This window comes from Podarcis gaigeae (genome assembly GCF_964106915.1).
Source record: "Podarcis gaigeae genome assembly, chromosome: 1".
NCBI classification, from domain to species: domain Eukaryota; kingdom Metazoa; phylum Chordata; class Lepidosauria; order Squamata; family Lacertidae; genus Podarcis; species Podarcis gaigeae.
In genome coordinates, this window is record NC_139678.1 from 27,999,726 (window position 1) to 28,015,542 (window position 15,817).

A 15,817-nucleotide genomic window follows, 5' to 3' on the forward strand; every position below is an offset into this window, starting at 1 on the left:
CTACCCTCAGCCCATCAGATGTTTGGCAAGCTGAGAGGAGCACAACTGTGATAGGAAGGAATGTGTATGGGGAGAGTCATTATCCCCATGCAAATTATACTTTCTACAGCCCACCAAACAGCATCTGGGAAATACTGCCAGGGCCCCAGCAATATTGAAGGGTTCAGACCAGAGAAGATACCTCTCTCTGCTTCCATATTCCCCCCCCCCCCCCGACCTGGTACTCCAAGCATTCTCAAGTAGGTGGGCCTAGTCATCATTTCAATTCCCCTCAGTGCTCCTGACCTAATGTCTCAAAGGAGTCACCCACTACTGCTTGGAACAGTGTGACACAACCAGATAGACCCACTATTCATAGTCCCTCAATTTAATCGGGACATCCTGTTTTGGGGGCACTGTGCTCTCATGTGGGTCATGTGACTTGCACAGGAGCACACCTCAGAAGACAGATACCCCAGTTTCCCACTGCAACACTATGTCCTAATTACATCAGAAGGGGCCTACCATAGGAGACTTTGCCCAGGACCACATCAGATGCACAGCCAGCCCTGTTGCCTGAGCTGGAACCTCCAGATTAGCCTCAAAGTTTTGCATTAGAAGCAATTGGGTGGCAAGTCACTGGCTCCATTTCATTTTAACAAATCTCCTAAAGTATTCGAAGACATGGGAGTCTTTCTGGACCCCATCTTCAACATCTATATTGTGCTCTTTAGAAATCTTTCTCATAGTGCTAATACTAATCATCTGCTTCTCTCATATACATCAGGAATAATTTAACACATCATCAACCCTACGCCTGGCTATTATCTAAGTGCTATTCACTGTCTTCATTACAGAAGGAGCCTTCCTGCAACAATGAGACAGCATAACCAAATGGTAATCAAAACCATCCACTTACATCTCCATGGATAACAGCTTCATATAATGGAGAGCAAGAGAAAAGGCCATTTTTCAAATGGAAAGTATATTGCAAGGGTGGGTGGGAATGAGAGCGATTACTTGTATTTGAAATAGATAGAGAATGGCTTTATGGATTCATATTCTCTTGACTGGCATCAGACCGGAAGTGTGGCATTTGGTCAAACAAAATTTTAACGGCAGAGGGAATACAAGTCTGCTATCTCTCATCCTGCATTATCTGCCCAAAAGCTTTTAATTTGTACTGTCTTAATGGTTTGGTCCTCCTCTTTCTTCTCTTCCTACCTGGCAATTTGTTTTTCCTTGAATTCCAGTAAAAAGAAAAGAAAAGATTCACATTGAGGGATTTATATATACAAAAGCTTGCTGAGAAAATTCTACTAGATGGGTCCTTCTTTGACTTTCTTTATGTCAGTAATGTAGCTATGAAAAGGGCACATTAACAGTCCATTGTGGTGTGATATCTAAAGTATGGTAAAGACTTCTGAAAATACCTTAAGTGCCTCTTCACGTAATGCATAATTAACTTGCAGAATTCATACCAATAACAGGTGGCAATGGCTATTACTGTGCAGAGAGAGAGAGAGAGAGAGAGAGAGAGAGAGAAGTTCAGGGAGACGAGACCTATCAATGGATATTACCTATGACAAGCCAAATGGAGGTTTCCATGATTAGAGGAAGGGTATGATGTCTTTGTGCACATAGTGTGAAAGAGATATGGTGGAGCTCAAAAAAATTAGCAATTCAAAGACTAACTATTTAAATACACTTTTACATCTCATAACTAACTTTTACATATTAGGGAGGAGTTTTTAGCAAACATCAAATGAATGTTTATCCATGGTGAGAACATTTTCCTTATGCTCTTGGGGAAGTGGTGACAGTGGAAGTTTTATGCTTCCTTCTCCTGACAGATGTGCAGTGTGGTGGTGATTCTCTTAACACCTTTTAGATAAGCAACTCCTTGAACTACTCCTAGCCTTGTCTAATTGGGAGGAATTCACTTCTAGCCAGTGGAAGAACTCTGCCAACAGTTTTTGATAAAGTGTGTTCTCCTTCATGGAGAGCACGTGTTGCGGTGGGGTCTGCTGAGCCACCCCTCTGTTACCAGGCAGGGTCTCTAAAGATGGCCTGGGGCAGTGATTGGTTCACTGGGTTGCTGGGGTAAAAGTTATGTTGCAATTTTGGTGGGAGGGGTAAAATGTTTAAATACTCTGCATGCAGCCTGGAGCTTTCTCTTTGCTATGTGCAACGGATCACCTGCCCACCCGCCCTAAAGTAAGGGGTTGTTGCTTTGACCTTGCTATGCCTGTCATGGGGTCGTCTGCTTTGGAGCGGGGGCCTGGTAGGAATTTTGTCCATCTGGCTGATTGGCTGCGCCATTTGGTTTTTGCCTACTGCGTAGCAAATCGTCACAACTTGTAAGGTTGCGGTTAGGCATTGGTTATAAATTGGTGGAGGAGGGGTTAGGAGAGGCTGGGCCTGCCCCTCCATGGAGGGGTTAGGATAGGCTGGACCTGCCCCTCCATGGTTGTTGCGGAAAGGGAATTCCGTTAAAGGAATCCTGGGGCTTGCCATCTTTTCGTCCAATCCCTGGAATGGGACTAGGGCCGGCAAGCCTTCGGGGAGCAGGCGGGTGAGAGTTGAGGGTCTGTGTCTCAGCTCCAATTCTTCCACGACTTGCTTTCCCCCGCACTGTCTTTCGGTGGTGCCCGGAAGTCAGTTCTGTCCCCAGGCGGGGGGACAGATAGTCTTAACCAATGCCTAAACAACCACTCACTGTTTTGTATTTAAATAAAGTTGTGGCCAAAATTATGCCAAAAACCTTAAACAAAAATTAAGTGTGCATTGTGAGTTATTTGGGGGGTGGCTTGGGGACCTCGACACGCAATCTAGTTGATTATCTAGTTTGATATCTAGTTTTTGATAAAAACCCTCAAGGTCTACACCAAGGATCTCTGAAGTGTGCCAATGGTATTGCCTGGTTGTTCTGCTGTAATCAAAGACAGGATGCCTTTATTTAAGTCATGTAGTATTTCATGGAGATGAAAGGGTCAGAGGTGGGGGTGGGGGTGAAAAAATATTCCAGAGTACACGTGGTTTATAGCAGGCCCCAATTCACTGTGATTGTTTACCTACTTATCCTTCCTTTCTCCTAAGTTGGGATTCAAGGTGGCTTACATCATTTAAAAACAGTAATAAAAGTACATCATAACACATTTTGAACACAGCAACTCAGTGATCAGCACTGTCTGCACCTTAATTTTCAAAGGGCTGTCTGAATAGGAAGGTCTTAGCTTGTCAGTGGAAGGATAACACAGAGGTTCTGGTGCCATGTGGCATCTTCACTCTGTTACCTAGTCTATTAGTCCCAGATTCTTTCACTTTCAGAGCCATGTCTCACTTTCTGGGTGTGCATCTGATTCATTTGAATCCTGAGTCAAGAACCAAAGTGGGCCAAGTCTGAAGCTCTACCTGTCCCTACCTTCCCTAGCCTTTCATCCATGCTTCTGAAATGTTGCAGGCTAAGGGAACCTCTGCAACGCATACCATTTTCATAATAAAATCATTTCCCTCAAAACCATAGGGAGGAAAAGAAATTCCTTTGAAATTCCCCCTGTTCCCAAATCAAGTCTGATGGACCTTACCACAAAATCAACCTATTTGCCTGTAATTTGGTAGCTTTCTTAGCTAGGGCCACCGCTCGTGTACTCTATTTGCATACAAATTGTCCACAAAACAATAGAAGAGATTAGGTGAATCCTTTTAAAAAACAAAACAGAACACCCCCAAAATGTAAAGCCTGCTCTTGCAGGAAAACCACTACAACTATTCTTTTGAAGTTTGGCAAGTTTCATTCCCTCAAAACGGGCTAAGAAGCCTGCAAATTTCATCCAATTGTGCAGAGAGAGAGAGAGAGAGAGAGAGAGAGAGAGAGAGAGAGAGATGGTTCCTTTCTCTTCTTTTTAAAAAATCAGATCTTAAATGTACCCAGTACTAAAACTCCTGGACCCATTTGTCTGTAGTTTAGCAAGCTTCATCTACTCAGAACGGAACACTGAAAATTTCATCCAGTTTTGCCTAATTTATAACTGCTTTTTATTTTCTTGTTATAGCGGAAGGGGGAGACATTTTTCTGAATCAGTATTCAGATCTCAGTATTCAGCCTGCAAAGTGTTTCGGACCAAATTGGTCTATTTTCCAAAGAACTGAATTAGGGTATGGACTAAATCTTGTGGCCCACGCACACCCATAGCTTATATTGCACCTAGGTGAGAAAAAGGCTGAAAAGTATTATTATCAGGAAGCCCCAGTAGTGACAACAGCAGGTGATAATCTGGAATCACATCTAGTCTGATACTATGATGGTGTGTGTGTGTGTGTCACTAATCATGTTGTTAGTGTCATATGTAGTTAGGCCATTATGGTGGGATGAAGGAACAGGATAAAACCCTTCCACAAGTCGTCCTACAGGATGGAGAGCAGGCTAGCTCAACTACAGAGGCAAATGAAGCAATTGACTTTGTTGTTCAACATTCCAGGCATGCCTGGATAAAGCTGCCACATCATATTTGCAATATATCCACTTCCTACCATCCCTATTGCATACCTCCAATTATTCAAAGGGGGCTTCCAGGAATGTGCATATAGAACTGTAGCCAGAGGGATGTTAATCTGCATTAAGAATGATGTTCAGGAATCTGGGGCTGGGGGGATGTATTTATTCCAGAATAAGTAAAATGGAACACAATAACACATTTTAAAAATGGATAAAATTACAATTTTAAAAGGGAATATCACAGCCAACTGTGGCCCAAACCTATACATGTCTACTCAGAAGTAAATTCTATTGCGTTTGATGGGACCTACTCCTAGGTAAGTGTGCATAGGATTTCAGCTTGAATGAGCTATTATGTTGCTTGGTCTATAATAAGACACAAATGTGCATACTGGGGGAGGCATAGCAAAAATTTAATATGCCTGGCGAAGTGAAAAGAAAAGAAAAGAAAACAACTTGGAATGGCCCTAATGGAGAGTCTCTCAAAGCTTCTGGTGCAGAATGGGGAATATCAGTAATGACTGGAATCTGTTTCTAAAAGGCAGCGGCAAGGAGAGCAATTGTTGCCTTGAAATGAGATAAATCATCTTTAGATTGAAAGGGTTAAAGGTCCCTTGTGACTTAAAAAGCACAGCAGCACCAGAGAGATTGTCCTTTCCTCTTCATTAATCATACTGGCACCGATATTATGAGGCTTAATTATTTGCCAAGATTGGAAGATGCAGAAATTCTTTATCGTCCTCTGTATGCTGCAGCGGACATTCTCTCTCTCTCTCTCTCTCCTATGTAGATAATCTCAGCCTCTTCTTCTAGGTCTTTAAAAAAAAATAATAAATAAAAGTAATAAAAAGTCAATTCTACTTTAGCGTGCCCACACGCATGCAACCATGTTTGTTTTCCCTATATTGAATGTATGGAATTAATGAATGTCATTTAAAGTGACACAACTGTTCCATTTGTGGTGTTAGACCTGCAACGGCCCATTCCACGTCCTCATCTGAAATTGTTATGCCTTAAACGTACGCCTGAAATTGTTGTGGCCTCACATAGTAACACAGGAAGCAGCTCTCCAGGGTATTTCTAGCATCCATGCTTTGCACTGACTTAGAAACACTCATTACAACCATTTGGCAAGGGGTGCTAAAAATTTCACATAATTTGGAAACGTGCCTTTGGAGAGTGCATACCCCTAGATCCTTTTCCTAGTCACTGCCATAGGGAAGAAGCTACCTTATATACTAGGTCAGAATATGTTTGCCCATCCTTTGTGGTAAAATGCCCTGAGTAATGTGTGCCCAGGATGGGGACATGTGGTTCTCCAGAAGTTGGACTCAAACTCCCACCAGCCACAGAGAGCATGGTCAACGGTCAGAGATTATGGGAGCCATGGTTTGGCAACATCTATCTATCATCTATCATCTATCTATCATCTATCTATCTATCTATCTATCTATCTATCTATCTATCTATCTATCATCTATCTATCTATCTGTCTATCTATCTCAGTTTGGGATTGAGTAGAATGTGCATGGCATGCTTAATAAGCAACAAGTACCTTTGTTCCCAGAGCCATAGCAGGATGTACAACAAGGAGGCAGTTTTGATGTGACTGAATGAATGTAAAATCCATTTGTCAACCACTCAATAAAGTGAATGCTGGAGATATTTAACAATTTGCTTTGATAGTGGTGTGCATTTTCTAATTTATTGGATGCTTGCTTCTTTCATAGAAGTAAATTATGTATCATTAATCTTCCTAGGAGGTTGATGTCCTGGAGTTAATTTACTGATTATTTTCTAAGATAATATACCTGCTTGGAAAGTACTGCTTAATCAATATAGGAAAGTCATCTAGGCTATGAATGAACTTAAAACATATGCACCCCCTTGCTTCATCCCGCTCTCAAAGGCATTCAATGATATTTTGAGGTAGCACTTGTTATTTCACAATGCTCAGGGTGAAATGTGATGTGCAAGGAGGCGAGAACACAGTTGCCTCTCTGGTTTAGAAAGCTGTACCTTTAAGAAACTTAGTGACAAGTTTCTGGGTCTAAGAACAGACAGCAAGAATGAGGAATAGTTTAATATCAAGAGTTTTATTCAGAGGACCCTCAAAGTGTCTCTGTCAAATCTGAAACTAAAAGCCCACAGAGCTGCCCAGGTCATGTGACTCCAGAGCAAGTCCTCAAATTGCCAAGTCCTTAGCACTAAGGGTGTGTCAACAAATTGTGAGTGCTATCATTACAGTTAGTAACTGATTTGACATTGTGTTCCAGGAGATGTCCAAAGGAAGGGTGGGGTTGAGGAAAAAATGATGCTCTTCAGCAGAACAGAACACACACACACACACACACACACACACACACACACACACTTAAGAACAAAAACTTTGCTGGATCAAACTGAGCATCCATTTGGTCTAGGGAAGGGATACTGGTTGCCCTCCATAAGTTGCTGAGCTACAATTCCCATCATCCATGACCACTGGTCATACTGGCTGAGGCTGATAGAATCCAACAGCATCTGCAGAGCCACAGGTTCCCTGATCTCATTCAGCATCCTGTTTCTTGCAGTCCATCAGATGACCCCAGGACACTTACAAGCTGCACATGAAGGCAGTAACTCTTGTCCTTAATACCTGGTATTCAAAGATATACTGCCTTAGGGGTTCTATTTAGCTAATAAGGCCAGTACCTGTTGCTGACAGACGTATCTTTTGCTAATTCACTATTTAAATAATCCAACCTCTGTACCTGTGACAATAAATTCCATGTATATGGTGTGAAGTTCTGCTTCCTTTGGTATGTTCTGAACCTACTGCCAGTCAACTTCATTGGGTGGTGTCAAGTTCTAATACTATGGGAGAGGGAGAAAAACGTATCTCCAACACATGCAAACAAATATTTGACTATTAACCTCGAGTTTGCCCCTCTTTATTTTCTTTTGCTGCTACTGACTGTATGCAGGAGATTGGGTTGTCCAAGTAATTAAGGATTTTGGATCTATTTCATATATAGCGATGAGATTTCCTATCAGGCAGCTTCTACAAATGCTCATTCATTCCTTCAAGCTGGAGATGTCAGAGATGGTTGAATACAATACCAGCCATTTGTCACTTTTACTTAACTACAGGGGATGTTTTTGTCAAAGACTGCAAGCCTTGGAATGGATTTTGACTCTTCACTCTTTTGACACTGGCTCTGGAGTAAATGTCAAGGTTTTCTGTTTTATCTCAATGGGAGCAACTCGGCTTCGTGCATATCACTTGGTCTGCCCAGATCTCCTGCTTGCATTGAAACTGGGGCAGCCAAAAGACAGAGAAGCTCCTTCTATACAACAGACTGCATGCATGATCAATTTCACCATGTGGTCAGAATCAAAATGAACAAGCTTGTCTGAAGGCATTCAACATTCTGTGGTCAAATAGCAAAACTTGGGAGGAATGCTAGCTTGCTCACTGAATCCTTTCAGGCAATCTGTGCAGGAAAAGTGACACATCAAGCCAAATCCAGACCAGCACAACAGACCTGCCAAGCCAAATGCTACCTATCATCAGGTGCTTGACAATCATGCCATCTTTGTAATCCTACATCAAAGAAAATCCCCTGTGTTGCAAAACAGAACACTCTAAGCAACAATGAGCAACATGCTGGCTAATAATATACAGTACTGACAATATTTTTATCATAATACTGTTTCAAAATTCATAAACAGAAGATATGCAATATGTGCATGGAGTCACAAACTAATAAACATCAAATAAATGTTTCATGAACAGGAATGGTAAGAGTGGTAAGTCACTGTTAAGGACCACTGAAATGGAGGCAGAATGCCTTTCCAAAGTCAGTATCCTACAAACGTGAATTGATGGGTGCTCCAAATGTAACAATAGGGTGCTCCAAGCTTAGCAGCAGGCAGAACAGTACTTCCAGGATAATGAGCTGTTTCAGTGATAATTCTTCACCAGCAAATTCATTGTCCCCAAAGGTACATCAAATAGCCATAGATCAGCAATCACTTAAAAGTGTAGTAAACACTTGAAACAGAACTGTTCTGTCTGCTGCTATGCTTGGAGCACCCTATTGCTACGTTTGGAGCACCCATCATTTCACATTCGCAGGATATTGACTTTGGAAAGGTATTCTGCCTCCATTTCAGTGGTCCTTAACAGTGACTTGCCACTCTTACCATTCCTGTTCATGAATCTTTGTAATCCTAGGCAGGCAAACGTATCAACCTATTCCTAGACTGCCAATCTGTGTGATAGGCTGTGTTCAGCTTGGCAGGTGACAGATGATGTGTAAGCCATACTTCGTTCTACTTAATTGTCATCATGCACTGATGGCAAAAGTCAATGTGCATTGGGTGATCTGACTCGTCAGAATTTTTGGGTTGGATTTGACATTTTAGCATGTGAGACAGGCTCCTCTAGACCATCAGGTATGGGTGGATAAATTTTTCTATCTGTGGTCCATGTGAGATCCGCAGGTGCTCATTCAAAAGTCCATTCTATTTTGTTCCCATATCAATCTGCAATTTATTATTATTATTATTATTATTATTATTATTATTATTATTATTATTATTATTATCATCATCATCATTTTAAAAAACTTGTATGAAAATACACATTATTTTAAAATGTAGTTTTCACAGTTTTTTTGTATACATTTTAAAACAAAAATATGCATTTTATTACATTTTTGAGCTGTGTTGCAGAATTCAGAAAAATGTGAAGTCTCGAGGATAACTGTGTTCTAATCCAAGTATTAATTTAGCTTGCTTAAAAATGCAGACTAAAAAAAATCATTGAGCATCCTTACCATCAGGTTCTGGCCCTGGGTGTTGGAGGGAGGCTGCCCATTCAAGTAGGCCAAGGAGCATATCTGATATGGTAGAAGGCAGAGTCCAGGAGTAGCAAAGAACCAGAGGCATATATGTGCTCAAAGTCAGGAAGAGATCAATCTCAAAGGCAGGATTAGGGGATCAGTAAGGCCAGGAGCAGATTCATAGTCATAGGTAGGCAGAGGATATCAGTCAAGAGCATAATCAGGAAAAGAAAGAAAAGCCAGCTTGAGAATTCAGTTTTATGTCAACACGTCTTTAAAAAAAAAATCCCTCTTCAGAGAAGATCCAGGTTCTCTATCACATGAGGTGTCTCAATGTGTAGAAGTGCAGAAATAGCAGCTGCACTCACAAGGAGTCAACATGGACAGCACAACCAATAATATTCCTCCACCCCTTTAATTCTATTGCTTCTGATGCACAGAACAGAATTGCCTCTTGCAGTGCTGCCTAAAGGATTTTTGTTGCAAAATGTCAGGCCTTCCCCACCTACGCACAGAATAACTTGTTTCCAAGGTCCTGCACACTTAATTGAGTTTACATCACCGAAGCAGAGTCTCTACGCATCTTCAAACATGCCCTGTGTCCAGTTAATCGGGAAGCTTTTGGAACTGAGATGCACCACAGTGCTTTAGTGGCAATAGGAGACCATTTTTAGCTCTCACCACAGAATTATCATCACTCAGCTTATGGTCTGTTTACAGGCAACGTTCCTCCCCGCCCCACAGCAATGATCATTCCCAAGAACTGCAGAAATGCCCTTGGTAACAGCTGTTTTGGGTGTTTAGTTAAAATGTTTAGAGTTCCCATGTAAGCTGATGAATAAAAACACTTTGCCATTCAGCCAGAGACGTGTACAGCAGCTAACAAGTTAGGAAGGAAGCATTTCCTCCTCTCTCTTTTTGAAGTTGCCAGGCCACTTTGCCGTGGAGAAAAAAGAGTGGGAGATCAGATTCGAGCCATTAGACATGTAGTTGCGCTAGTGTGCCTTTCGCTCAATTGACAGTTGCATTGAAAACAAATGTACAGTGCGTTTGTAATTTCATCACTAGGCACGCGTAGGGCTTGAACACAAACTTTATCCCATTAAGTCAATTCCTGGCATTTAGTAAAGGACCATTTCCTTCACTATCAATTAATGGCAACAGACAGCAAGTGCCCTCTGCTTTTCATAATACATGGCATGAATTCCTCCTTGTCTAACGTCTTCCAACAAATGGAAGCTTCAGCTGTCTCAGTAGCAGCCAATTTGAGTGAATTCACATGGAACCTAAAGGCGTCATTTTAATAGTAATGGTGAATAGTTATTTTACAGTAATTAATCATACTAGTCATGTGCGTAATTAAATGCATTAATTAATGACACTTCTGCAGCATGATCACATGCATGTTTACTTGGAAAAAAAGCCCCGGTCAGGTCAATCAGACTCATTCCCAAGTCAAATGATAGGCAGCTGATAAAACACAGTGGTGAAGAAGCCAAGGGATGAGTCAGGAGGCCTCCATTCTAATTATGTTTCTGCCATGAACTCACTGGCAGGCCACTCTCTCTCAGTCTCCCCATCTACAATATGGAAATAACAATGCTGAATTATCTTATAGTGTATGGTTGCCATATGGCTGCTTTTTCCAGGACACGTCCTCTTTTTCATGGGTATGTAAAACGAGAGTCATCATAGCGATCCATAGTTTAAAGCAGAAGTCGGCAAATGTGTCCTCTTTTTTGCGCTTCAAAAAATGGCAACCCTACTATAGCGCTGTAAGGATTATGCCAAATAAGGGATGAGAAGCACCTTGAATTCCTGAAATCACAATACAAATGCGAAGTACTATTAAATGGCCTAAAAAATGCACCCCTAGAGTGTTTTGCATCTACATCACTGTTTGCACTCACAAGTTCCTCACAGGTAATCTGTGCCATGTGGACCACAGTGCACTGTAAACAGAAACGAGGTGCAGTACAAAGAGGTGTTTGCCCAGCTAACAGTTAACTGACAATAATATTTATATTTTTAATAGCACCTTTTGAGCATTCAGAATGCATCACGCATACTATTTCTAGTCAAATGCTATAGTGAAGATCTGGGAACAGGGTGTGGGGTCACTTGAAATGTCACCCCTCCCAGACTCCATGCATTCAGCTGAACAGCTCCATAAAGCTCATGCATGTGCAGTTATTTTGCATGTCTATCCCTCTGCAAGACTAGAAACTCTAGGTTCCTGATTACCCAGAGAAAACTCTGTGTAGAGCTTCAGTTCAATGTCTAAACGGACATGCAGGTTAGGAATTAAGAGTAGAGACAACACATGCAGTCCTGATCCCACATGTATTCATCAAAAAGTTTTCATAAAAATGTGTGAGTCCAGGATTATTGTCACAGTAATCCTTATAATCCAGTAATGCTGACAGGTCTCCCCCCCCCCCCAGGTTTTTCTGGAGGCGATGAACTGGGTAAGGTGCTCCGTCTGACCTCATGAGGCCTCCTGAAAGGGCCTGGCTTTTGCCACCTGCGAGGAGATGCACAGGCTATAGTGGCAGCACCAGGTGAAACTCTGGGATTGTATGATGCCCCTTTCCCTCACCAGTGCCACTGGTATAATGAAACCAGCCTCTCGCACACACCAGCAGCATGTATACTTGCTGGTGTACATGAGCTCACCACCAAAACCTCAGGAGCAGTTGTGGCAAAGGGAGTCATCCTGCTACACATCACTCGCTGGATGGCTCATCTCTTCAGTCTCTGCCCAGCTGAGCCAAAACAGTGGTGGTACCCCCTGACTGGGACTTGCCTCAATATTCTATGCACTGGTGCTAAACCTGAAGTATAGTACGGTTTTCTCATGTTGCAGATATGGGGCTGAGAGGATGTTGGCAGACCTAAGGCCAACTGATGAGTTTATGATTGAAGTAAGATTTGAACCTGGCTCTGATCTACCATCTTATTTACTATGCTGTTCACATATTAGATAGGAAGAAGAAGAAGAGTTTGGATGTGATATCCCGCTTTATCACTACCCAAAGGAGTCTCAAAGCGGCTAACATTCTCCTTTCCCTTCCTTCCCCACAACAAACACTCTGTGAGGTGAGTGGGGCTGAGAGACTTCAAAGAAGTGTGACTGGCCCAAGGTCACCCAGCAGCTGCATGTGGAGGAGCGGAGATGCGAACCCGGTTCCCCAGATTACAAGACTACCGCTCTTAACCACTACACCACACTGGCTCTCAATATTAGATAGTTCTAATATTCAACATATTATTTGACCACAGGGTGAACCATATGTTTTATGTTGCCAGAGCTGCACCACAGTCCGTAATATAGTTCTAAGATGTACATTAGCAAACCTAACTCCTTTCTGCAAAGGTAGGCCGATAAACAACTATCGAAACCAAATGGCAAAACATTTCACGGTCACTGGCCAATCTGACCTTACCGGCAGATGCGCCGCACGGAGCCACAGGCTCCTCTATCCTGATTAGATAAGGACCAAATCAAAGCTTTGAGCTCAGCATCATCACCAACCCTTTGCTACCTTTGAAATCAAGAGCAGAGTACTGCTGCTTGAGCATTTTAGCTCAAAAATTCCTTGCACCTCTTTGGCCTTTTAATCTTCAGTAGACTTGACTACAGACACAGTCTGCTTATTGCAGGCTACAAAGCTGCAGGGGAAGAAAACGTTTCTTAGGCAATTGCTGGGAAAGAGTGTTAACTTTTCTCTTCTAGAGCATGAAGCACGGCTATATCAGCGTCTGCAAGACTGGGCGGTAAATTTCCACAAGGCAAAATTGCAGTGAGGTAGCAGCCGCTCAGCCAAGTGTCTGTTATTTTCCCCCCCAATAGAGCAATCACATCTGCCAGTGGGTCTGGCAACAGCAACAGCCTTAAGTGTTGGTGCCTGCAAACATTTTTTTTTAAGCCTGTGGCTCATTTCCAGAAGTAGAGTTTGTGCCCAGAAAATATTGTGTGGCCCTTGAGGCTTCAATTATGGCAGAGGAGCCACCCCACCCCACCCCCACCTTACTGCACCAGATAATATTCTCAGTCCTTGTTTTTTATTTGTTGTTTTTTTTTTTTTTTTTGCATCCTTTGCTTTGAGTGTTCCAATTGCAGGGTGGTCTGAAGAACATAGGAAGCAGCCTTATACTGCGTTAGATCCAATGATGCATCTAGCTTGCTGGCTCAGCATCTGCTGTCCAGGCAGTTTTCAGGCAAACTCTCTCCTGGAGTCACCAGGAATTGAATGTGGCACCTTATGCATGCAAGACAGACACACTTCCACTGAGCTATGGCCCTCCAAAGCAGGGGAGAGAGGAGTCTCAAGGTTACTTACTACTGCTCTCAGAAGGCTATGGAGGAGGAATCAGGGGGCGGGGCTTGCAGCTGTCATTAAGGATTCCCATAACTTCTCTTCCTCCTGCCCCAATTCAATCACTGCCATCTTCATTATTCTGTGTTGATGTGCCTCTAGCTGTGAGCTTCCATTTCTCGTATTCCAAGCACCTACCGTCAGTGGCAAAGCTGCATGCTCCGCTGCCAGGGACGGAGAGAAGGTGGGGGGTATGGCGCGCATCCCGGGGGCATGGTACGCTGCCCATGAGGGCGTGGAGCGTGTTCTGGGGGTGTGATGCGCCACCTGTGGGGCCGTGGCTCCCGGCGCACACGCTGGGGTGTGTGGTGTGTGTCGGGGGGGGGCGCCGCAATGGCACCCTACTGGAATAGTGGTGACGGAGGCGGTCCACTCCCTCTGCACTCCCATTCCTCTGCCAGTGCCTACCATGCCCCAGTTTCCTCCCTTCACCATCTTGGTCACAGGGCTCACCCTGATGCTTAGCATTTTCTATTGTTAGAGCTGCACCATAGTCATCTGCTAATACCAGTTAGGCTGTGCTAACGATCCAATTTCCCTCTTGTTACGCAGTGGTGGCAGCAACAGGAGATGCATTCCTTTGAGGCTGGATCTGCTGCTCCTGTGGATCCTGCCACCCAAGGCAATTGCCTCACCTTGCCTCATAGGTGGGCCGGCCCTGGTTTGTACCGCCTGCTACTGGTGTTTTCCAGCAACAGGGATTCAGAAACATACTGCCTCTGGCAGTGGAGATAGAATATAGACATTGGGGCTTGTAGCCACTCAATACTCACAGGAGTAGAGAGGGCTGTGCAACAGAAGAGGAGTAGGAAAAGGAATGTTTAGCTGCTTCTCCTTCAGGTGGTGGCAAACAGTCAATCCTGCCACAACTCTGATAGCTTGTAAGGCCACCTGAAAGGGAAGGCTCCTAAACAGTTATTTGCAATGGAGAAGGGGTGAACGGACTAGTGTTACACATGGCTTGTGTGGTTGTTTCTTTTTTAAATACCCTGCCTTTCAGACTTGCAAGAAGATTCCCAAGCTGACCTGAGCATATTCACAGCCAAATACCCTACACAAGGAAAACTTGATCTCAGAATTAAAGGTTTATGTGCAAGAAAGGGGAAATTTCTTTGTGGTAACTAGTGAAGATGTACCTCTGACTCCTTCTTTCTTCTTGCTTTATATTTCAAAGTAATATGTGTAGCTGAACTGCTTTGTGAGAAAGATTCCAGAGGGATTTTTTTTTGGGCTTGGAATAAACAGACCAGGTCTGGGTTAATGTCTTCATTTCATAGGTGATATATTTCGATGCTCCTCCATAATGCCATAGGCATTGGTGTGCTGCAGCAGAGCACAGTGATCCCTCAGGCTCAGTAATACGTTCCCCTCAAGGACAATGTTCAGAATGAAGCACAAAATGTACATAATGTGCATAATTGTCTGACACCAAGACCTGAAGGGAATCTTTTTGGCAGATAACCAAAAAAGATGAGCCTTTTAAATTTTGCCCTAGCAAGTGCAACTGTTGTTACACAAGGCTGGGCCTACTTTTAGGCGAAGTGTCACAGGTCTTTGAAGAGCAGTAACCCTTCACCATTCCCCAGCAGCTTGTTCTGTACCCTCTAAACTACCCTGATATCCTCAAGCATGGTGCAGAATGCCCCACTGTTAATACTGAAGTAAAATTCAGATGTCATTACAGCTGGAGTCTACCTGGAACAGAGGGGCACCAGTTTGTCCTTCACCTCAGGTAGGGAAACATCTTAACCTAGCCCTGCCATTGCATATTGTCTTTTTAGATAGCCAGTGAACTTCCTCCTCAAGCAGATTTCTCAACAGTTCCTGCATACCTCAATGACTTAAGAACTGAGGCTAGTTCCCACATTACACCAAACACATGTTCAAGCTGTCTCTATGCAAGTGCATGTGAGTGTACACTAGATTTGAATAGCTCAGCTACTGTATACACACACACTCAAACTGCATACTCCTTGAACTTTACATGTACAGTCCAACTATTTGTGTTCACACATTGTACACTAGTTGAGTGTAACATATGAACATCGCTATCCTGATTCCCCAAGCCTTTCTTTAGAAAATGTGCAGTTGTAAAGTATGAAGGTGTTGGGCTCCAGTTCCATAGGGATTGG